The sequence below is a fragment of the Mytilus galloprovincialis genome, chromosome 6 (assembly GCF_965363235.1).
Source record: "Mytilus galloprovincialis chromosome 6, xbMytGall1.hap1.1, whole genome shotgun sequence".
Lineage (NCBI taxonomy): Eukaryota > Metazoa > Mollusca > Bivalvia > Mytilida > Mytilidae > Mytilus > Mytilus galloprovincialis.
This window is the reverse complement of record NC_134843.1, coordinates 668,402-692,900: the sequence shown is the minus strand read 5'-3', so window position 1 is coordinate 692,900 and position 24,499 is coordinate 668,402. Positions and strand designations below refer to the sequence as shown.

Sequence of the window (24,499 nt, the reverse complement as noted above, 5' to 3'; positions counted from 1 at the left end):
ATAAATTTGAAAATAAAATTTACTTTGAAGTGAAATCAGGATAAGCTACAGGAAAATATACAAAAACACAAAGTTAATTGCCAATCCATGTGGTTTTAAATTGATGATTTGTTTTTTCAAAAAAATTTCTTCTTCAAATTTTTAATGCAAGTAACAAGAACTTGCAGCTGTAGCACAAGAAATCTTGCTTTATACCATACCTTGTATAAACATAAGGACATATGGTATAATTGTTAAATCAGAAAACAATCCACCAGTTCAAATGTTCACAAATCAAATATAAAGATTGGTTCAAACTCATTCAACATGTTCAATGTATTTTGAAAGGTTTTCATTGTCCAGTCAACATAGCCCTGTTGAAATTGAGAAAGGCCATTATAACAAAACATTTGAATTAAGATTACTTTCATTATAGAGGAATATGTAAAATGCTTAACATGTCAAAATCAGAACAACAAGAAATGAAGATCTTCTAAAAACTCATGATCTTATACAATTCGTACTTCAGCCTTAATTTAAAAGACCAGCCCCCTTTGAGTTTATCAGTTCAGTATAATTACATTACATCAAACACTGTACAATTCTTTTGATCCCATTTCATTGAGTATTTATTTCCAATTAAATTCTCTCTATTATGCAATAACTACATGGTAGATTCACTTTTTATGTAATAGAAATAAATAATGCATCTAAAATTGGCTTCATTTTAAAATAAAAATATGAAACATGTACTTGGCAGACTTTTTGTATAAACAGACAATAAAATGCTTTTGTCTGTTTGTCTGTATCTTAGTCATCATCCATTCACATATTAATAATCAGCATCCTCACAGTCTTATGTCATAAAGGTGTTATTAGGTGTTCTACTGATCAAACATTCAAATTCTATATCTGTAACCTCTATTTCTGCTGATACTGGATTTCAAAATTATCAAACAGATTTTCCCTATCACTAGTAAAATTTAATAATGTGTTCATCTTGATGTATGGGATTTTTGTTGTTAATAAGGGGAGGTAACTAAGATTTTTAGTTTCATACGAAAAATATGCAAAATAAATTTAATAAAACACATGAATGCAGCTGACCTAATATTTTCTTTGTTTTTTATAAAGCAGTACAATGAAAATTATCAGATAGATCGTTCCTCTAGAACACTTTCACACAAGATAAAATAAACAGTAAAAATACATAAGCACCTTCATACACAGTTTAGTGGGTGTTTATTTCTATTACTACATTTACAAGTTTAAATCAGATGTCAGTGTTTACCCGACTTACCTGAAATTGAATTTTGATTTATCGTTATTCCCCAATTAATGAGCACAATGATGCAATCTGGGTAATTTGTTTGTAAGTAACATTCTCCATTTTCACAAAGCATGGAACTGACATGATCACCTGACAAAGTTTACATGTAAATTAAAGGTGCACCTGACTACTCATTCAATGATAATAATAACAGATGGCAGGAGGAACCACCCAGTCAGTCACTTAAAACAAGAGTTATCCTTGTGGACCATCTCAGTTTATCCTTGCTCTTTTGGTGGTGTCCAAGTTTCTCAAGATTTAAATTATTAAATTTTTGTGAACTGCTTTGATGTTTTTTTTTTTAGTAATGTCTTTCTGAGGCTGATATCGTCTGTATCATTATTTATTTTGCGAATATATTTAACATTTATAGATAAATCATAAAATTGTGAACTCAATGTTATTATTCAAAAGGTATGGGTGAAACAATTACATGATCCAAATAAATTCCTGCTTTAGATATGGATAATTCACTGATAAAATTGATGTAACATATAAAACTTGTCTCTATATTAACCATTGCATGTTTATTAGGATGACAACAGATGGGTTTAAAAAAACATATAATGGGTGTACATGGTGTATGTGTGATAAGTGCAGAATTCTTTAAAAATCTCTTTGATGTATTTACCATTAGAAAAGGGGGAGGGGTAGTAAAAAATGGTTTATTTGTACTCAATAAGAGGCTCCAATGTAAAACTGTTCATCAATGACTGTTATAATGAACAGTAGATCTGAAACTTGTTCTTTTATAATAATATATGTACTAATACTTGAAGAATGATGTTAATCATAATGTTTGCCAATCATTTCAACCATAGAATCTCTCCTGTTTACACTTCAATAAATGATAACTACAAACTCCTTCATTGTATTGGACTATAACAGAACATGACATATTAATTCTATAGAAACACGCAAATTCAATTTGTCAGTAGAGAGTACTCAACTATTACCCACAAATTACATTCCCATTAAACTTCAAAGGGTTTTATATAAGTTTCTCCACTCGCTGATTTCATAATAAATATGTATCATACAAGTTAGTCATGCATACTGCTAAAAAGCATGCCAGATATTCCATTATTTTTCCTGACTTTTTTTTAACTTTTGCTTTAATCTTCTTAACTGTCTGGTGGTAATTTTTTTATATTGCTCATTTCTGTAACATCAAAAGTAGTACATTGATGGAGGAATCTATAACCTTACTGTTTTGTTGTTCATGATATTGCTTGTTTAATTCTTTACATACATATCATGAATGTTTCTTTATTGAATCCTAGAGCATGTCCCTTGGTGCCTGTTGCAGCTAAACAATCATTAATATTTATGCATTTCCAGCAAAAATATTATAAAATCAAGAAAAAATAAATAAGTATGCCACATATCTGGAGTTAAGCAACTCTTGAATACTGTTTTATATAACATATTTATAATAGTCTGTATAACTTTATATCAATAGTAATATATGAATGTCATGTGAAATACTGTATGTTGTTACAATTAATATGCACCCCTGGGAACCTAATTTGGAACATAAGATATCTTATCTTATCTGTAAGTCTTTACCAATAAAATAAGATTTTTTGGGATTAGGAGACAGCAGCCCAACAACAACTTGTGAATCAAAAAGAAGATATGACCAATAACCTGCAAAAAAATTCTAAACAGAGACAAAGAAAACCCCACTATCATTTTATAGTTATCATATTTAGGGGTAGAGATGTCTAGTAACAGATGGCTTTTATTTCAGGAATACTGTATTTGAATAAAGCTTTATGTCTTTAAGATGTCTGAGGTCTTGTTTGTACATTTGATAAGAAATGTCACCCTTAGGGAAACCTTTTAAAATGCCACTTGTTGACAGAACAGAAGTTTTAGCACCATCCTAGGATATGCACAATAAATAACAGATAGGATTCCCATCTGACCCACAATATATTAGTTTAATTGCTGAAACCATTACTACAAGCCTCAGAGGCACCATGATGTAACAAAGTGGCTAATCAGTGTAATAAGGTGTTTTAATTATTCTGCTGGGAGTCAGTTGGTACTGCAGTGATTAGACTTAAAGAGGTTTTGAATGAAACATTCCTCTAAATATTTATCTAAATACCATTAACCTAAGTTTACTTGAACCAGATGCTTTAGTCCCTCTTTTCTCTGACAAATCTTTTAACCATGTGGTGATTGAACAGAAATTATTCTAACACTTGATGCTAGGTCACTCATCTACAATCAAGTGACTCCTGGTAAGATTAATCCAAACAGTAAAAGAAAACAATGATTGTTCAATAATGAAATTGTGCCAAGTCTTTGAGTTTGTAAACAATGAAACATTGTAGTGATCCTGACAAGATATAGCAGACTGCATTCTACATCATCCATCATTAGTTAGCATGAAGATAAATTTGTTTTTGATGTGTCCCCTGGTGGATATCACATGTCTGATAACACTAGACAACTCACTAATTACTCAAATACAGGTCAATAGCAAAACAATGTTCTTCTTTACAGCTTCAAAATCCAAGGCCACACAATAAGAAAGTTACCCCACAGGGACCATCCTCTTTTGCCACATTGTACCAGGACCATAAATTGATCAATCAGAAGTCTTTACAAAATTAAAATTCAAATGTTTATTGCTTTGTAAAATTTTAAACAACCAATTATGTCTAAGTAAAGTAATTTATAGTTTGAGTTAAAAGTTTAAATCTGGTGGATTTGAAGCTGGACTGAGTGTAAAAAACAAAAGATGTGATGAAATGTTCCATTCCTGAAGACTGAAGTGTTGAAACAATGGCTCTGGTATTAATTATTATCTAGTTATAAAGCAATTACCCCCAGATCTGACTGATAATTAACTATAGGCTAAAGTATACAAAAAGATCACTCATCTCTGTCAGGAACAGTTCTAATAAAGGTTAGACAAGATAAGTATTTGTCATTAATGTTTCTAGGGCCCAATATGTGTGAAATGATTTTTGGGTTTTTCCATCCCTGATTCTGTATCTTTAATATCTGATTTGATATAAAATAGAAGTATGAGCTAAAATAAAGCTCAAATATTTCTCACTGTACCGATATTTATTTGAAAGACATTAATTATTCTATATTACAATACAAGTCAGTACACAAGACATGGCATCACACACACACACACACACTTGTTTATCTTAACACTGAACATATGTTTCTGTATTGTTTTTATTAACCTCCTCATCAAAATAAAGAAGTACCAAAAACCATGTCTATAGCATGATATCAAAAAAGTACAGGAGATCATTAAATGACTAAGGTTATGTGTATTATATGCATCAAATACTTGCCACTAGACATTTAGAATTCATTTATCACTTTATATTAAGCTACTATTTCAAATAAGAACTGTCTAAATAAGAACCCCATATTATAAGGCTTCTCTAAAAATAAGTTTAATTATTGTTTCCACATCACAAACGTCCTGTTCCACAATACAAGAGTTCCCTCAATGACCTTTATAAAGGTTCATTCCCCATATTTGAATACCTCATGATATTTCAACTTCTATTTTTTACTGACATTTGGATGCATGTAGTCCTGACAAGAATTTCCCACAGTGTCAGATATTACATGTGACCTGTAACACAATTTACTCTTCTGTTATTTTTGTGATTTTACTTTTTACTGCCAAGGGTCTGATGACCCCTAAATACCACAGATTTTATTGATTTTAAAATCAAATGTTAGCAGAAAACTTGGTGCAAATTAGTTGGCAAGTAGAGTTTCTTCCTGACTAAACTTTCTGCTATTCGGTGTTATGTTAGTGTTTATTTATATGTATTGTATAACTTTGTTGTCAAAGAACCTGGATTTCACCCAATACACGGCTGCTAACACTACAGGTGTTATCAAACACAGATAAAAAATATCTTTTTCTAATAACATTATCATCCAACCATTGTTAAGTCTGATCAAAATATCTAACTGCAGATTTATTTTAGAATTAAGTATGAAACTTGCATACTGTAAACGGTCTTATTTTCAAAATTCTTCTCCACATAGCTGATCTAACTAGCCAAAAATTGTACGGCATAATGTATTGTATGGAGTGGAGTGTTGGAGTGGAGTATTGGAGTGGAGTGTTGGAGTGAACTTTTGGAGTGAGATTTTGGAGTGAAATTTTTGGAGTGAGATTTTGGAGTGAAATTTGATGAAAAATTTTGTAGTGAATAATTTAAAAACAAACCATACTGAAATAGAAATAAAAAAATGCATGCAGTGAAGTATTCGAATAATAATGTTTCGAATAATAATGTGAATGACCTCATATCAACAATCCTTTATAAACAATTTCAAATTCTCCTGATCTACTGATGCATAATTTACTAAGAGTTATATAATTATTTAGCATTGTGATTTCCCAATCTCTTAAGAATTTGGCAGCATCCTCATTAGGAGAATTTTACATGCTTGTGTATTAGGTTTAGTCCCCATTTCCATTCTTTATTATATTATATTATTTTGTGAAATGAACAAAAAATCTTCACATTATCATGTTTAAAAGTATCATATTTATTGTTTTTGCACTGTTGTTTTTAGTTTTTTAAATGATTTACAAATTAATTGACTTGAGCTTCTGTTTAAATAAAAAAGAATGTTTAAATGTTTTCAACAATGATGAAAGTATTTTCATTTTCTGAATTTAATGTAGATGAAATTTGGATTTATGAAAAAATAAGTTATTAATTGGTATTACCTAGCTATCATTTCGGTATCAATAGAACACAATAATAAAAGATGAACTGCAATTACAGTGTTATTTCCTGGATTTACATTGAGAAAATATTGTTACACCTGGGGTGTGTGGTTAAACCTTCGTAGCAGGCTGAGCTATAAATATAAATATAAGACATAGGTAATATGGTAATTTTTGATACAGGCACTGGTATAGATACATCAATAGTAATATAATATCATATATATATATGATAAATCTCCAATATGTGGATACATATTAACAAGAGAGATTGGTAAAATTTCAATATTTACAAAACTATTTAGTTATAGATATAAGGCATATAATAATTATGGTCTCAATAAAATATATAAGTCTTGAGATTCATAATACGTATGTTGGTTGAAGGAACCGCATTTAATAAAAGTTGAAAATAAATGAACCAACTACTAACGTTGTTGTCAAATCTATAAAAGATATTGTTGAAAATCTATATAGGAAAAAAGAAATAGATTCACAAACTTATAATTTCTTGAGGAATAATAATGAATCAAAACACGGACACATGTACCTTCTTCCAAAAGTTCATAAAATTAATCTAGAAATAATTAATGAGGCATTCCGAACTGGTCAAATAGTTGGAAACATAAACATTCCTTACCGACCAATCATCAATAAGTGTAACTCTCCCACGAGACGCATTGAAAGATTACTGGGTCTAATCTTAAAACCATTATTGAAGAGGCATAACTTTTACATTCAATATACAAAAGACTTCATTAATAAAATAGAGTCACACGAGGTCACAAAAGAATGCATCCTTATTGCCTATGATGTAACGTCGATGTACACAACTATGAACATTGATAACTTAGAAGAAACAGTTATCAATTCATTAGAATCAATTGACTCACAAGAATATAGTTTCAGCAGATTTTACTATAATGTTCTTTAAACGGTTGCAGTATTTCTTTGCGTGTGAACTGGGTTATCACAGGTTTCAGGTAATAATATATTATGCAAATCATTTGCGGGTTGTACCAATATAGAAAATAATTTTAAAATATGTGATATTGAAAATTTTTACTTTATAAAAGAAAAAAAGAAAAAAAGAAAATGAATATACAGATAAAAGAAATTATGCAAGAAAATTATAAAAAACTGTTTTTAAAAAAATTGAATTGAAAAAATTATTCATGATTATCTGTTATCAAAATTTAAATCAATATTTAGCACTGTAATTTTTCTTTCTTTATTTTTAATGAATACTTGTTCAAAATTAAACAAAACATTTAACCCCCTAACATTCTACTACTTCTAGAATAATATACTATATACTCTAAATTTTCACCAAAAAAAAATCACTCCAAAATCTCACTCCAAAAATTTCACTCCAAAATCTCACTCCAAAATCTCACTCCAACACTCCACTCCAATACTCCACTCCAACACTCCACTCCATAAAATACATTATGCCAAATTGTACACTACAGCTGTTATCAAACACAGATAAAAAAGATCAGAATGTTTTAGTATTAAACGTATGGAACTCCATAAAACCACCTTCTACTTGTTTAAATGAACTCATTCTTCAGGGTTCTTCCACCTTGAAATGACCAGCACAAAGATGGTCCCATTAGCCAAAAATTTTAAAATTCAGGGTTTTTTTTGGGGTCTGATTGAAGAATAATTTTTAATTTATTGAATACAACTGTTTCTGAGAAAATATGTTTGGCCAAACATTAGATAATGAGGATAGTCCCCCATCCAGGTCATTTGAATGAAAGGTGTAGCATATTTTACAATACCTTCTCAAACTATTATGTTTGTGATGTCCATATTATTGTTGTAGAATTGTATAACATTGTATTGTGTTTTAATTATTACCTTGATTAACCTCATAAAAAAAGGTTTGTGATATAACTGATAGAGGATCATAGAGCTTTAATTTGACTTATTTACCATGTTTAAAAGATCAAATCTAAAAGAAACTTCATGCCCAAAGTAAGTCTAATGAATTCTGAAAAAAACCTGACATGGTCAAAATATAAACTTCAGATTTGAATAAAACATGTTTGGCCAAAGTGAGTCTTGCCAAATGAAAAATGCCTGACATGGTCAAAATATAAGCCTCAGATTTGAATAAAACATCTTTGACCAAAGTGAGTCTTGCCCACTGAAAAATGCCTGACATGGTCAAAATATAAGCCTCAGATTTGAATAAAACATCTTTGACCAAAGTGAGTCTTGCCCACTGAAAAATGCCTGACATGGTCAAAATATAAGCCTCAGATTTGAATAAAACATCTATGACCAAAGTGAGTCTTGCCCACTGAAAAATGCCTGACATGGTCAAAATATAAGCCTCAGATTTGAATAAAACATCTTTGACCAAAGTGAGTCTTGCCCACTGAAAAATGCCTGACATGGTCAAAATATAAGCCTCAGATTTGAATAAAACATCTTTGACCAAAGTGAGTCTTGCCCACTGAAAAATGCCTGACATGGTCAAAATATAAGCCTCAGATTTGAATAAAACATCTTTGACCAAAGTGAGTCTTGCCCACTGAAAAATGCCTGACATGGTCAAAATATAAGCCTCAGATTTGAATAAAACATCTATGACCAAAGTGAGTCTTGCCCACTGAAAAATGCCTGACATGGTCAAAATATAAGCCTCAGATTTGAATAAAACATTTTTGACCAAAGTGAGTCTTGCCCACTGAAAAATGCCTGACATGGTCAAAATTTAAGCCTCAGATTTGAATAAAACATCTATGACCAAAGTGAGTCTTGCCCACTGAAAAATGCCTGACATGGTCAAAATATAAGCCTCAGATTTGAATAAAACATCTTTGACCAAAGTGAGTCTTGCCGACTGAAAAATGCCTGACATGGTCAAAATTTAAGCCTCAGATTTGAATAAAACATCTATGACCAAAGTGAGTCTTGACTGATGAGTTTAGAAGATTATCTTCATGCCATAACTTTACAAAACAAGATTATAACTATGTAGCCCTTCAAACTAATTAAATAAAGTATATATCTTACCGCTATAGGTAATATTTCACTTCTTATCTTCGTAATTCAACTCTCTGAAATAATTATAAGCTCTCTATTATCATGATTATCTCACATTTTACACTTTATCTTAAATTGTGTATCAATGTTGGTCTAAAATAGACCAATTATCAACTGGTTTTGTTTTAATTAACATCTTAATTGTAATTCTGTCCACAACCTATAAATATTATGTATCAGGTCCATGTTAAAATTAATACAGGCTGACTCAGTCTGATTAAAAATCACATAGGAGAGTCGGTTTAAATTATTCTACAAGGGTTCAATTTTTAACCAGTAAAATATGTATACCAGCCTAATATTAGTTTTTGAAACCTGTTTTGTGAGGCTATCTTTACTTCCCTATAATAATTTGTTAACAATATCAGTCTATCTCATAAATATCATCTTGAGTTACTTTATCATTTCAAGTTTAAATTTTTTCCTCCTTCCATTATTTTCAAAAATTTCTATAGAATAAAATCTACATTTGAGACTTCTTATGACTATATATTTTAGTTTGTTTGTGACAAAATGCCAAATATGTACCAAATTTCAAGTTAATTGAACTAAAACTTTCATCAAAAACTACCTTGACCAAATACTTTAACCTGTAGCAGGACAGATGAATGACAGATGGAGAGACAGACATAGGGACCATTATGAACAAACAAACTGACGCACATACCAAAAACACAGTGCCCCTAGGTGGGGCATTAAAAAAACTTAAGATTCAGGTAAATAAATCAGGCTATTTCTCTTTTGTTTTAAATTCTTTGACATAATTAGAAAGACTCAAAAGATACAGTTGTTCCTTTTATCCACCAATTTGATGTTAGCATCAATTATGTAACGTGTCCTTTACTTGTTAATGGGAATAAGTAATAAAAAAATTAACCTCTTTCTCGGATTCTCCTTTGAAAAACAGAAGTAGCAATGTTTTATTTCTTTTATTCTATTATACACCAAACAAGAATGTGTCCCTAGTACACGGATGCTCCATCCATACTATCATTTTCTATGTTCAGTGGACCATGAAAATGGGGTAAAAACTCTAATTTGACATTAAAATTAGACTAATCATATCCTAGGGAATATGTGTATGAAGTTCATTGGACTTCAACTTTATCAAAAATTACCTCAACCAAAATCTATAACCTGAAGCGGGACAGACAGTAAGACGAAGGAACAAACGGACACAAATGAATGAACGGATGCACAGACCAGAAAACATAATGCCCATAAATGAGGTATAAAAATATACTTTATTGTAACTTGTTTATTAGACATTTAAATAACCAGTGGCAAATTAAATGGATATTCAGTAAATTGGAAACTCTGCTTTATTCTTGATCTAAACATTCTGAATTAAATTAAAATGGCCAGACGTTATCAAACTTTATGTAGCAATGATCAGAATGGATAATTAAACATGTTTTTAATTAAATAATGGAGAAAGTTTATGTCAGTCAGGTCCTAGATTTTAAAATATTCTTCAGTTACCAAAATTATCTCCCCTGAGTAAAGTTTTCTCATAGCAACAGACAGTGATGTACTTTAAGGATTAAGAGTTATATAATTGTTTCAATAATTATGTGCAAAACTGTTCCTTGAATCTGATAAAGACGAATTACATACCATCAACATTTGTCTCCACAGGTTTAAATCCCTCAAATGAAACAATTGTATTAAGTGACAAACTATTATAATCCTTTGATGTTTGTAACATATAATAAAAGTCCTTCTAACTTTTAATTAATCCAATAACTTAATGTTCTTCTAGTCACTGACACACCCCTCACACTATTAAATTATCTCAAATCATTAATTACACACAATTTTTGTTATCAAAGTCATTTACAAATTTTCTATTACAAAGTTTTCCAACTCAGCATGCAGTTTTACCACACCAGATTGTGTAGCTGGAAATTGACCAATCAGATTGCAGAGAATGCTGTTATCACCCATGTGTGAAAATTGTTACAGACTATTCTCCTCAGCAGTTTTGGCAACATGGATTATACCATTGTATCCCATGGGGATGTTATTGTTTTTCTCAAAATTTGACAGACTTGATGAAAAAGTCTGCAGAGCATTAAAAAACACTAGTGCAGATATAAACAATTCCTGTAAATAGATCTTCAGAGTGAGGTGCAGACTCTATTAACATGCATTTATATACAGAGGATATTAAGTGAAAACAAGTTAGACTCTGATAACATGCATAGTGCATTTATTATCGGGCACTGAAGTTAAAATAATTGGTGCCTTAGTACTGTGGTTTTATTTTCAAGATTTTGTTTGCTTTTGAGAGAATATATATATTGATCTGGCCACCAAATAAGACAGAATGTCTATTTGGGAGAGGGGAGTTGGGTTATTTTGGAGTAAAAATGTTTTGACTTTAACAGTCAAACATCATTCTGAATCTCAACTTTAGCAGTCTTGAAAACTATCTATTTTAGTGGGGGAGGTGAAAGGGGTTTATTGCCACCCCTACTGGCTATTGGTGTGTGCATGAACCTTACTGGCTATTGGTGTGTACATGAACCTTACTGGCTATTGGTGTGTGCATGAACCTAACCTTACCAGACCAGAAGCTAGGACTTATCAGTGTTTTATAAACCATTCCTTGCATTTATTTTTGGCAGTCTAACATTGTCTGTTTTCCAGTGGAGTGACTCAAATATGACATCACTAAACAAAACAAGTTTAAATAAAGGACTTGTTACAAGTACATGCACATTTGTATATTACATAAGACACTGTACCAACACTAAGATATTATAACAAAGAAAGACAAAGCAATATATACAGTCAAGTCAGGCTTTTTATTTAAATCATTGCTAACTTTTACCAGATGTAAAAGTCATGTAACAAACATTCCTATGTCTTAGCTGTCACAAACATTCACAAGCACCAATATTATTCAATTATAAATTATCATGTATGTGTTCATCCAAATCTGCTAACAAATTATTTTAACAAGAACTTTTTTTTATTCTATCTATCATTAAGGCACTCAATTTTTTTTCAATAGGAACTAATTTTCATGTTTCAAACTTAATTAAGAACCAAAACTTAGCATTCAATTTGACAGAGAAATCATTGTATCATACATGATCTTGTACCCTTTAGGTGGAATGATGATGCCGCAGTGGTCTAATGTGAGCCACAGTCTTCTCTTTGGTTAAATCAGGGGAAGTAGCTTTGGATTTTAAATACAAATGTCAAACAATTTGTAATTCTTCTTTATTATACTGAAGTAAAGGAATATAAGTGTGGCTTCAAAATTATTTCAATTTATTTAGTGAATTTTGAATTAACTGTCTTCTTTTTTCTTTTTTTCTCAAGTTTATCAAGATATACGAAAAGGTTCTTGATGGGTCTCTGAAGTAATGATTTGTAAAGATATGAAAGTCCTTGGACTGTCAATGATTGACAGAGTTAATTACTGATCATATTAACAATTCATGATAACACTTATTTTTAACAACACAAATACCTCTTCAACCTGAATGTCAGAGTACTGCAAATTCATTAAATTATTGAGATGTTTCCTTATTAGAAAAATGGCAACAGGAGATGTTTCCCAAAAATAAAACCTGCATTTTAAATTTCTATGCACTATCTCTGCAATTACAAATTAAACTTGCATTATATCATTTTTTCAACCATTGCACTAATTAATTTCAAAATAAACAACTGGAATAATGGACTAATTGATACTGAACCAAGATGGTAACTCCACACAAACTATTCCATTCATTAAACCAAAGATGACAATTACAAGAGTTAATAGAAAACATCAAATAAACATAGAACTTGTTACACAAACATAGGACCTTGTACGATACACACATAGGACTTTGTATGACACACACATAGGACTTTGTACACAAACATAGGACCTTGTACGACACACACATAGGACCTTGTACACAAACATAGGACCTTGTACGACACACACATAGGACTTTGTACACAAACATAGGACCTTGTACGACACACACATAGGACATGTTACACAAACATAGGACCTTGTACGACACACACATACGACTTTGTACACAAACATAGGACCTTGTACGACACACACATAGGACTTTGTACACAAACATAGGACCTTGTACGACACAAACATAGGACCTTGTACGACACACACATAGGACCTTGTACAACACACACATAGGACTTTGTACGACACACACATAGGACCTTGTACAAAACACACATAGGACCTTGTACAACACACACATAGGACTTTGTACACTTATCTCATATTATTTTTTGAATCATGCATTACATAGATGTCATTGAAAGGCAACTGTTGAAGATGAAACAAAATCAATCTGCAATAAAAGATGGCCTTAATTTTCTCATGGAGCAGAACAAGTCTGTGAATCAACAGAAATCTATTAAAACAATTCCTAAGACAATGATACCAATTGTTGTCAGACCAATATTTCACACGACCACCATCCAGTATTTACCCTTAATAGTTACTGTCTTCAAACCTTAATTAATGTATCAAGGTTCAATAGGTTTCCATCTGAGATGTCTTTAATTGTACAAATTGTTTATTTTGCTACAGAGGATATATTTGTTACCTTCTGTAATAGTCTCATGACACTCTGTTGTTACAGGAAAGTCTGTTATTAAATTTACCATGTGTCATGCATAGTTTGGCATGAAAAAAAAAATGTTGATGTAAAATTAATGAGTTGAATACTTAAGGGATTATCCCCCTTTGTATACTTTTCCAACTTTTTTTTAAATTATGACTGAGAGGTTACGAAGTATTAAACATCATTATTATTTACATTTTAGTTTGAGGATCCAAAGACACAAGTTATTAAGGTGTCATTTGTCTATTAAATGCTGGGACTTGTCCAAATGGCCTTTGTTTACCTACATCAACAAGTGGCATTTCTAAAAAGTTTAAGGTGGTATCCAACACCTTGACTAAAATTAATTTGGCTCGTTTAATTTTCATAAAATTTTGACAAACTATTTACTTTGATTCTTTGAAAAAAAAAAAAAAAATTACAGAAAACTTGAACTAATCACTTTCTCAGGAAAAATTGGTTAGATAGACAGTAGTTTGACAAACACTGGTCATTGAAACGCTGCTTAATATTTCCACATTACAATGTAATTAAAAGGTTTAGCTGATTTTACAGAGTTATCTCCCTGTAGTGTTAGGTACCACCTTAAACAGTAAAATTAACATAACTTTAAACAAATTAGTTAAATCTGAATTTTAAGTATGTAATTAAATTAAAATTCATTAAAAAAAATCAAACCCAAAACAAAGGATGAATTTTTTAGGAGAAAAATACAAATATATTTTTTTTTCAATACAAATCCTTCATTAAACCAGCTGAGATGAGATATGCATTTCATTTATTTAATTGACATTTCAAATTAAGACTTATTTCAGAGAATAATAGAGTTAAATGGATAATTTTTTTAAGTTGTGAGCTAAATTTTACCAAAATATATGACACGCTTATAAGTTCAAGAGATTTAGAGACATGCAAAGTCCATGTATCTATCTTAGCCATGTAGATACAGTTGTACTTAAATCAGCACTTTCAATAAAGAATTGGAAAGTTTATATAAACAGGACTCCTTTAAAGTTTATATAAACAGGATCCCTTCCCATGAGTTTATATAAACAGGATCCCTTTAAAGTTTATATAAACAGGATCCCTTCCCATGATTTGTTTGACTTTGGCATTCTACCATATAGAATTTCCTGATGTGAAAATAACAATACACAATCCATCTGTCATGTCTGTGGTGAGAGATGGGATAAAATCACGATGACATTAAATTTTGAAACTCCTTTGTCCAGTGTTAACAAAATATTTGTTTTTGAAAAGAAAAATAATTATTACATGTTGATTACTGTGGACTCATTATTTTCTTTGAATAAATATTCTGAGGGGTATTTTGCAGTTAGAGGTTAATTGTGAATTAAAATGTTAAACAAAGAGATTCTACATGATCTGATGATATATCTGAAAGTCAAACCAAAGATGTAATATCCATATCACATCTATGGTCAAACACAGATCTTGTTGCTGTTCTGAAGGTTTGAATATAGTTTTCTGTTTAAAGATCATGAGAAAATGATTCAATTTAAAATACGCTGGAATCCTGCATCTTTTTTATAAGAATCCTGGACCCCCCTTTTTATTTATTGTTATGCTGTTTGTTATACACTGATATGTACATTATAATGGCTGCCTAGTTTCTCCATACATTGTCAAATCCATTCAATCAGGTCTTGGAACAACTCACAAAAAACCTTTTTTCCTTCATACAATTTCTACTTGATTAATCTCTCCCACACAGCTTTGTAGAAAACTACACGATCAGCATCACCCTCAGACAGATTACGTAATCAACAATGTTATGTAACTGTTATTAGAGGTAGAAATTGTCAAGGTCACATTTACAGAATGTGTTTGTTCTTCTTAAACAATGAAATTTAAAACAAAATAGTTTTTACTTTACAATGTTTGTTCTAATCTCAGCCATAATTGGTCCCCTAAGGAAAATAAAATGTTTAATTTAAACCATATTTACAAAGAGTTATCTCCCATTAAAGCAGACTATGAATTAAAACCACTATATGTCCCGTTTCGCTTATTAGAAGTGAATTGTGTACATTTCCAGTTTTAAGGACAATAGCAGACTAAAATTTTTAAAGATTTATTAATCTCACATTTTCTGGACAGTTGCTTTGCTTTTTCTGTTTTATATGTGAAATCAAACTTTAAAATAACTTGTATCAAAGTACCAAACTTTTGTAATGTAAAATGTACTTTTAACTTTTTACCAACAATATGGTAGAATCTCATTAGAAGTAAAGGTTGTTGAACACTAGTTTTACTTTTGATAAGTTGTAACTATCGATCTACTTCTAACTTTCTGCAATAATTTTCACACAAAAGCATGTAATTTGTTTTGTAAAACAATAGAAATTAACATAAAGGTAAATGACATCACCACAGATATTAAAGCTGTTGTTCAAAATTTATTATGGCACAAAAATTACAGAAACTTAAACCAGTTAATAAATAATTGTTAACTGTACTTTTTCTTATTTTCAAAAAGAGATAGGACTGTCAGTTATAAAGTAGTTTCTTGAATCATGGTTGAATATAGAGTACAGAATGGAAATACTGAAAGGTATCAGAGAGACAACAACCTGACCAAAGAACATAAAACAGCATGAGGCCACCAATGGGTTTTCAACACAGAGATAACCAGATGCTCCACAAGGCGCAGCTTAATATGACCGCAGAGGTCTGATGCTGGGTTGGAATGAAGATTATCTCCCCTAGGAATATGATGATGGGTTGGAATGGTGATTATCCCCCTTGGAATATGAAGCTAGGTTGGAATGTTGATTATCCCCCCTTTTAATATGAAGCTAGGTTTGAATGGTGATTATCTCCCCTTGGAATATGAAGCTAGGTTGGAATGGTGGTTACTCCCCTTGGAATATGAAGCTAGGTTTGAATGGTGATTATCCCCCCTTGGAATATGAAACTAGGTTGGAATGGTGATTATCTCCCCTTGGAATATGAAGCTGGGATGAAATGATGTATATCTCCCGTAGGAATATGAAACTTGGTTGGAATAAGGATTATCTCCCCTTGAACCATGATGCTTGGGTGGAATGAGGATTATCTCCCCTAGGAATATGATGCTGAGTTGGAATGGTGATTATCCCCCCTTTGAATATGAAGCTAGGTTGGAACCATGATTACCTCCCCTTGGAACATGATGCTAGGTTTGAACCATGATTACCTCCCCTTGGAACATGATGCTAGGTTGGAATGAGGAAGATCCCCCTTGGAACATGAAGCTAGATTGAAATGAGGATTTTCTCCCTTACATGTGGCAGTATGCTAATAATGCATATTGTGAACTGCAAATTGATTATGTTATACTCATTCATCAAACATAACTTGAAAGTTAAACATTGATATTTCCATGAGTATGTGAATAACTTATTGGGCATGTTGGGTCCAAACATTTAATGTTTTTGTCATTTTAGTTGCATTAACGATCATTCTATAAATTATCAGAAAATATTAAACAGTACCTGAACTTCTACAACTTCTTTACTTTAAACCAACTCATTCATGTATTAGTTGACATTGTAAATATTTGATTAGATCATCACATATTGTTCAATAAGATGACAAATACATTAGGATGACAATCTGTGACCACAGCCGTCTCATAATCAACAACACACAGAATTAATTGATAAAACTATTCTTGGTTACATCATAGGTTTAAATATTACAATCAAATAATTCAAATAGAATTAAAATATCATAATTAAAAAGTTATGATTTAGTTATTTTATCAAAAATATAATTTGAACTATTTCTTAATATCAGTCTGTGGATGCAAATTGGATTTATCTCCCTTTTGCTGGATTTCTGTTATTTTTTTTATTTATTTGGAAGATCTTGTATATATATATCTAACTTGTGAGAAACTTAAATAACTGAAATTATTGGTATCTTGGAGGCGAAAAAAAATTCAGAAACCATGGAAGATTGTCCAAAAATACCTACTGTTAACAAAGAGTTATGTCTCGTCTGTTTGCTAATTTCTTAGTATAATACATTTGTATTTGTAACCATGAGGTTAGTGTGTACTGTAACATTACACTCTCATCTGATTTAACAACCTATCATATCTTTTTTCTATTACTTCTCTGTAATTGTAAGGAATCTTTATGCTATAAAATATATTAATGTAACACATGTACCCCTTCATCAGTAAATAAAATTTCTATGAACACATTATAGAAACCAGTTGTTCAATCACAAACAGTAAATTACTCTATCAATCTCCTAATAACTTTATTGATTGGTGAAAAAAAGATGATTGAGATAACCCTATAACTTCTATAGTAAACATAAAACCAAACTACCATGGTAAACACAAAACCAAACTACCATGGTAAACATAAAACCAAACTACCATATGGTAAACACAAATGTCCTATACTTTTATTTTTCAATCATTTTCCTGTTTAAACTTATAAAGGAGGTTTCATTTGGGGAAGCCAGGTTCTGATCTGTGATTCCTGACAAACTGTTTTGTCAGAATACCCAATCCTGCGTATCATTAAGATAATATCCTTTGTATGATTTCACAATGTCCTGCCCGATTTTGTTTCCCATTTCTTATGCAAAGTAATTGAACTTTCACGCTTGCAAAACAATCTGCCAATCCTGCATTATGTACTAACAACACACTTGTAAACAAGTAAATGTGAAAGTGATACTTTTTATATTACGCTGGTAGTCATGAGAGGATTGAAAGGATTTAGTAAAAGAAGTATATCTGACTTAATTCACATTTATTAAAAAAAATGAAAAAGACATGTTAGTGTTGCCTTATTTCATAGATCTTTTCATCATTTTTTTTTTTCAATTACCTTCCGAAAACTTAGAAAACTTTTGTTGTTTGTTTATTTATCATTCCTTTTCAGAATCTTTGTCACACAAAGAAAAGTAAAAGGAAAGAAGAGATTTTTAGTATTAATTCATGACACAGAGTCAAAAGCTAGTAGAAACAGCATTTAAATTGGTGGTCTTAAGGTCACAGTGAGGCTTTCAACAGAGAGCAAAAGTCCACATTTAACTATACTAGTTGAGATGGTTCCTAGTTAGAACCAGCATAGGTACATCTATGGAACCAGTTAGAGGGTTAGAATTTATTTCTTATTATAAATAATGTTACCATTGAGAAACTTTATGAAATGTCAGATATTGAAAAACAGCAGATCATAACTTAATAACTCTTTACCATCACTGCCAATAAATTTGCCTGAAATATGATTGTTAGACATAGAAACAAAACAATTGACAGTCACATTAAGATATCTGTTTGATAACTTGGTGAAGGAGCTAATGTATAAATAGAGCAAATAAATCGGTTGGACTACATAACTATAATAAACAATAGATCGATTAATTTTTTGTGTAAATCAATGCTTCCTCCCTTTTTAGGTTAAAAATATTTAGAAAATCCTTTGCATTCATTTATCATACTTAGAGTTGTAAGATACCTTAAGACTTAATGACAGTGTAAGTTATCAATGACACATTGGATTGTCGTAAACGTTAGTCCAAGTGATATCTTTCCTGTTTGTATCAGTGTAGAGATTATTGAACCAGCTTTTAAATGGCTTTTACTTCAACACAAAGGATAATTCAATAGACATCCTGGGTATTGAGACAGAGTTAAGTATTTAACTGGATGTATAATACTATTCCTTTTGTTGATCACTTCAATGGTTATCTTATTATTACCCCTAATCATGAAAACAAACTATTACCATTAAAAATTCACTACAGTACATGGCTTATTTGTATGCATGAAAAGAATTAGTAAATATATAAACTTTCTATCAGATCAAACCGTTAATGATCCAGCCAATAGGACTTGGTTGATAGTCGTGTTCAAGTGTTAAAATAATTTAACATGATTACAAGGAGGGATGTAGTGTATATACATCAATGAAACAGCAACCTGACAGCACAAAAAACCTAAAGACATCAAGACATTAAACAATGTTCATTCAATGTATCTGGCACTTCAATCAAGACAATGAATTTTATAAAAACTATTAAAGATCTACTGTTAGTTTAAACATATTTATTTATAGTAGATTGGGAAACAAGTTTTTGAAACTTATATTAATCCCTTTCCACTTTGCCGGTGTGAGTGCTGCCTCAATGAAACGGCATTAGCCTGCTCTTTTGGGAAATCTACAAGGGTGTTTTTATGTTCATGAGATATGGCTCTCTTTTAACACCGGTCTACCATTTATCGTCCCCTTTCTGACGGACTATCATCGTTTCCTCAAGACCATACTCGCAAATGATGTCAAGATCTACTGTTGACATCAAATAATGGTAAGATGCCAAACATGTATCAACATAACCACTTTTGACATGTAGAATGATTTTTGTTCTCCTCTTTATTCATCCTTTGAAGTCCTTGGTCTTGACAATTGATTCAAACAAGGAGACAATTTTTGATGAATTAGGGATAGAGCTTTACTAAAGTTATTAGGTTAAGGAAATTAGTATTTTAAGGCACATCCAGTGAATGTCCAGTTAGCGAAACCATTTTCTTTGGTCTTAATTCTTTTAAAAAGTCCCCCTCCTTTCAGTATATTAAGGATGTACTTAGGTGAGGTTAGGTGAAAGTTAATAAATCAAGAAGTTAAAATTGATACTATAAGCTGGTAGAGCATCAATTAAGGACCTCCTTTTCGAGATATTTGAGATTTAAAATAGGGCGGGAAAAGGCTGACTCGGACTTTTACCTTATATTTTCATTGGTATTATTAGGTCTCAAAACAAAAGAAAGAAAATTAAGAATCTTCTAAAATTTTGGGAAATGACCTTTCATGAGCTATTAAGTCTTGTATGAAAAAATAAATGGGTGTTATGGGCAAAATATTTTACATTGTATTGTATGGAAAAACACCAAGGAGTCTGAACATTTGACACAATTTCCAAAACCTCACCTAAGTACATCCTTAAGTCCTTTTTGGTCCTCCATTTTTTTACTTTTTGCCAGATTTTTCGGAATCCTCTGGTTTTATCCATGTATTGTCATTAAAAAATTTTGCCCACTAACCCCTACTTTTCTTTTTATCATTTTATTACATAAAGTTTAAAAAGCCATATTTCAAACTTTTATAAAATTCTTGTTATTTTTTCATGGTGTTAGAAACAAATAAGGTGCCAATGTGAAATATATGAACAATCTAGAGAGAATAATTTCCCGCCAAATTTTCTGGCTTATATCTCTAAAACGAGCACACGGATCCTCCATTTTTTTCTACTTTTTTAGTTTCATTATCTATATACTATCAATTCATAATAGTCTTTTAAAAAGCTTGTTATTTTTTAACAGAGTAGCGAACATCCTTAAAGGATTGGTCTTTTTAAAAACTAGTTTATGTTTGTTTTGTTTCTTTCATTAGAAACAGACATAATACCATATACCATATTAAAGTAAAAGCTAGCAGCTAATTTGTTTTTAGAAGTACCAGAGATTAGGAATATTTATATAGAATATCGATATATATATTTAACCCTTGAACAAACATGTCATCTGTTGTTACACAGTTACGTTTTATGATCAGTCTACTGGATCCCTCCTCTGGCTGTGTTCCTGTCGAGTTAATCAATCAAACTGCTCGCTACAGTAATATCAAACTCATATCCAGGAAATAGGTTTAAATTATCCATTGTTATAGTCAAAAAGTTTGTTAATAAATAATTTAATAAACTTAAGTGCAGTCAAGTGAAGCATGCAACTCCTGAAACTGTCAAATCTATATTTTATTCAACACAAGTATTGAATAAAAAACAGATTATGATTCATTATCTTAATCAATCTTGCAGTTTCCATTGCATTTAATTGCAGAAAAAGCATTAAAGTTTTATGGGATTTTCTCTCCTCATGCTATCATGACATATAAATCTCAAAGAGAACTCCTAGGCATAGATAAAATGTAATTTGAAAATGGTTTGTTTTGTTCAAAATATCTTTCAACAATTTTGGCGTAAAAAGATTTTTTTTTTCTTAAAGAAAAGATCTTTATATTTTTCATCTAGTAGGAAAGAGAAGAAAAAAAGCTTACTTTCATAAAAAAAAAAATAATTTTAAAATACAATGTACTACTAGTATCAAATATATTTTTGACCAATATATTTTTATTGTTTATATTTTGAGTTCTGGGGTGACACTCTATCCAGTATAGAAGGATAACATTCACAGTAGTTCAAACAGCGACCATAGGATAAAAAAGAATAGAACCAATATTATGACAGAAAAAAAGTCCTAACTAAGGGTTCCCTTTATCTTGCACCTAGTATAGTAAATCATTAGTATTATCTTATCTGATAAACAACAATGAATAATAATCTTCAATCAGTCAGTAACACATCACTCTAAGGTCGTAGTAGGATACTAAATCTTCTTTAAACAATTTCTGATAAAAAAAAAAATCCACTTTTGGAAAATGAAAGGAGTGTTACAATTAAAAAAAAAAATTTTAAGTATGAAATTTTCAAATATTTAAAAAAAATAATCATCTGAGTTATCTCCCATTATAAAATATTAATAAGAAGAATGTGTCCATAGTACAGGGATGCCCAATCCTCACTATCATTTTTTATGTTTAATGGACCGTGAAATCGGGAAAAATCTCTAATTTGGCATTACAATTAGAAAGATCATATCATAAGGAACATGTGTACTACGTTTCAAGTTGATTGGACTTCAACTTCATCAAAAACTACCTCATCGAAACATTTTAACCTGAAGCAGGACGGACGAACGAATGGACAAATAAACAGACGGACTAATGGACGCACAGACCAGAAAACATAATGCCCATAAATGGGGCATAAAAAAAATGTTGACTGAATAAAACTGTTTGTAATTATGTGGGAAGAAAAAAAAAAAAAAACTAATATGGTTTGTCATCTAAATGTTCAATTCAAAGAACTAGTAAGTTGCAGTGTTACAAAGTCCCAGATTTGATATAACTAGGTTTTAACTCTTGTAGTTTCTTCATTGACTTAGCTTTCAATGTGATACTTTAATTTATGTTGGTTACTTTAGGTGACCATGGTTGTTTTTTTTTTTTGAATATAGTAAACCAGATCATTTTTAATTCAACATGGAAGTCTACCATTGTCAACCAGTTGTGATGTGAGATTTGAGCTTTATCAACCATCGTCAGAAAGATGGAAAACCCAGGATGATCATATATGATATTGATGTAACGCACATCCAACCAGGTTCAGATGCATGACCGTGGTCACAAAGGTGGAAAAGCCATGGTGACCATTGTTGACTATGGTGTAATGCACTTCCAACTGTGGTCAATCCAACTGTGGTTTGACCACAGTAATCAATGGTGAGTCCATGGTAACCATGGTCAACCATGTTTGCATTTTGACAAAAATAAAATAGTTTTAAGTATTTTAAGTATTTTCTAGAAACAAGAATATGTATCTAAGAATGACCAATCCCTGCTACCACTGTCACATTTCCATGTTCAGTGAACCACAAAATCTGGGTCACATCCTAATTTGGCCTATATTTATTTTAGTTTCACATTGAAATGAACATATATTAGAAAAACATCATATTTTCATACTTGTAAGTTTCAAGTTGATCTGCTCATATATTCATGGTTTACACTTTAACAAATTTTATCCTGATACAAAAATTAAAAAAGATTTATTCACAGAAAAAACAAAAACATTGATCAGATAGAGAGAAAAACAACAACATTGATCAGATGGAGAGAAAAACAATTCATCAAAATCATATTCTGTTTTTCTACCATTTTTTATTTATCAAAATATATTCAAAAATTCCCTATGTAAAACCTTAATTTTGTATACAACATAAGCCATTAAAAATGTAAGTGAGTCACAAGAAAAACAAAATAATAGAACAAATTCTTACCGTTATTAACTTTACAGGTATAATCCAGGGTAGATAACTCCGACCACACCTGTGTGTATCACCATCAGCATCTATAAATAATACAGTCATGGTTTTTATGAATCAATCGACATGTCTCATCAAGTTAATTAACATCTACCTGTCTTTTCCAGGTTAATTAACATCTACCTGTCTTTTCCAGGTTAATTAACATCTACCTGTCTTTTCCAGGTTAATTAAGATATACCTGTCTTTGCCAGGTTAGTTTTGAATATCTACCTGTTTTTATCTGGTTAATTTTGATGATCTACCTGTTTTTATCAGGTTAATTAAAAACATGTTAAATAATTATATTAACACTATTATCTATCTATCTAAAGAGAGAAATCAAATTAATTTGGATATTATAATAAAATCCTTGTGTTATTATATGAGAGACATTTTATCACTTTTGTTTGATTTTACAGGTAATTTGCAGGTGGATTAGCAGGTGAGAACCTTTTGATGTCCATCTGGTTTCTTGTGATGATAGATTATTTGTAACATAACAAAGGAATTATAACAGATTAGTTCCCCTGATAATTAGCAGGCTTTTCTAACATTCCATGGGAGTATGTTAGCATCAAGAATGATTTCAAGATAAATTTAACAAATTATGTAATACTTAGGTGTATGGTGAATCATAATTGTTCACATCATTATCCTTTAGTGTCCTTGTTTCATATAAAGGAGTAGGTTCAGTAAGACCCCTTTTTGGCCCCAAAATATAGCAGTTTTACAAAATAATGAAAATGTAATCTTTTAGCTATTTACTGGAAGGTAGAATGCTTCTGCTACACAAATATGGGCTGTTTTTGACAATACAATGCACATATATCTGTTAC

The 24,499-nt window shown here is 30.9% G+C and overlaps 1 protein-coding gene across 8 annotated transcripts in view; it reads right to left on the bottom strand.

Moving 5' to 3' along the window:
• LOC143078650 (irregular chiasm C-roughest protein-like) overlaps positions 1-24,499 on the bottom strand; it is a 93,994-nt gene that overhangs the window by 29,886 nt on the left and 39,609 nt on the right. For 3 of the 8 annotated variants that reach the window (XM_076253512.1, XM_076253511.1, XM_076253513.1), the window contains 2 exons: positions 23,637-23,707; positions 9,078-9,121 (listed from right to left, as the gene is read on the bottom strand). The gene's annotated coding sequence lies outside the window, so the exon portion shown is untranslated. Of the gene's footprint in view, positions 1-1,279; positions 1,299-9,077; positions 9,122-10,724; positions 11,008-23,636; positions 23,857-24,499 lie in introns of those variants that run through there. The other 5 variants (XM_076253514.1, XM_076253515.1, XM_076253516.1 and 2 more) reach the window with 5 other exon arrangements.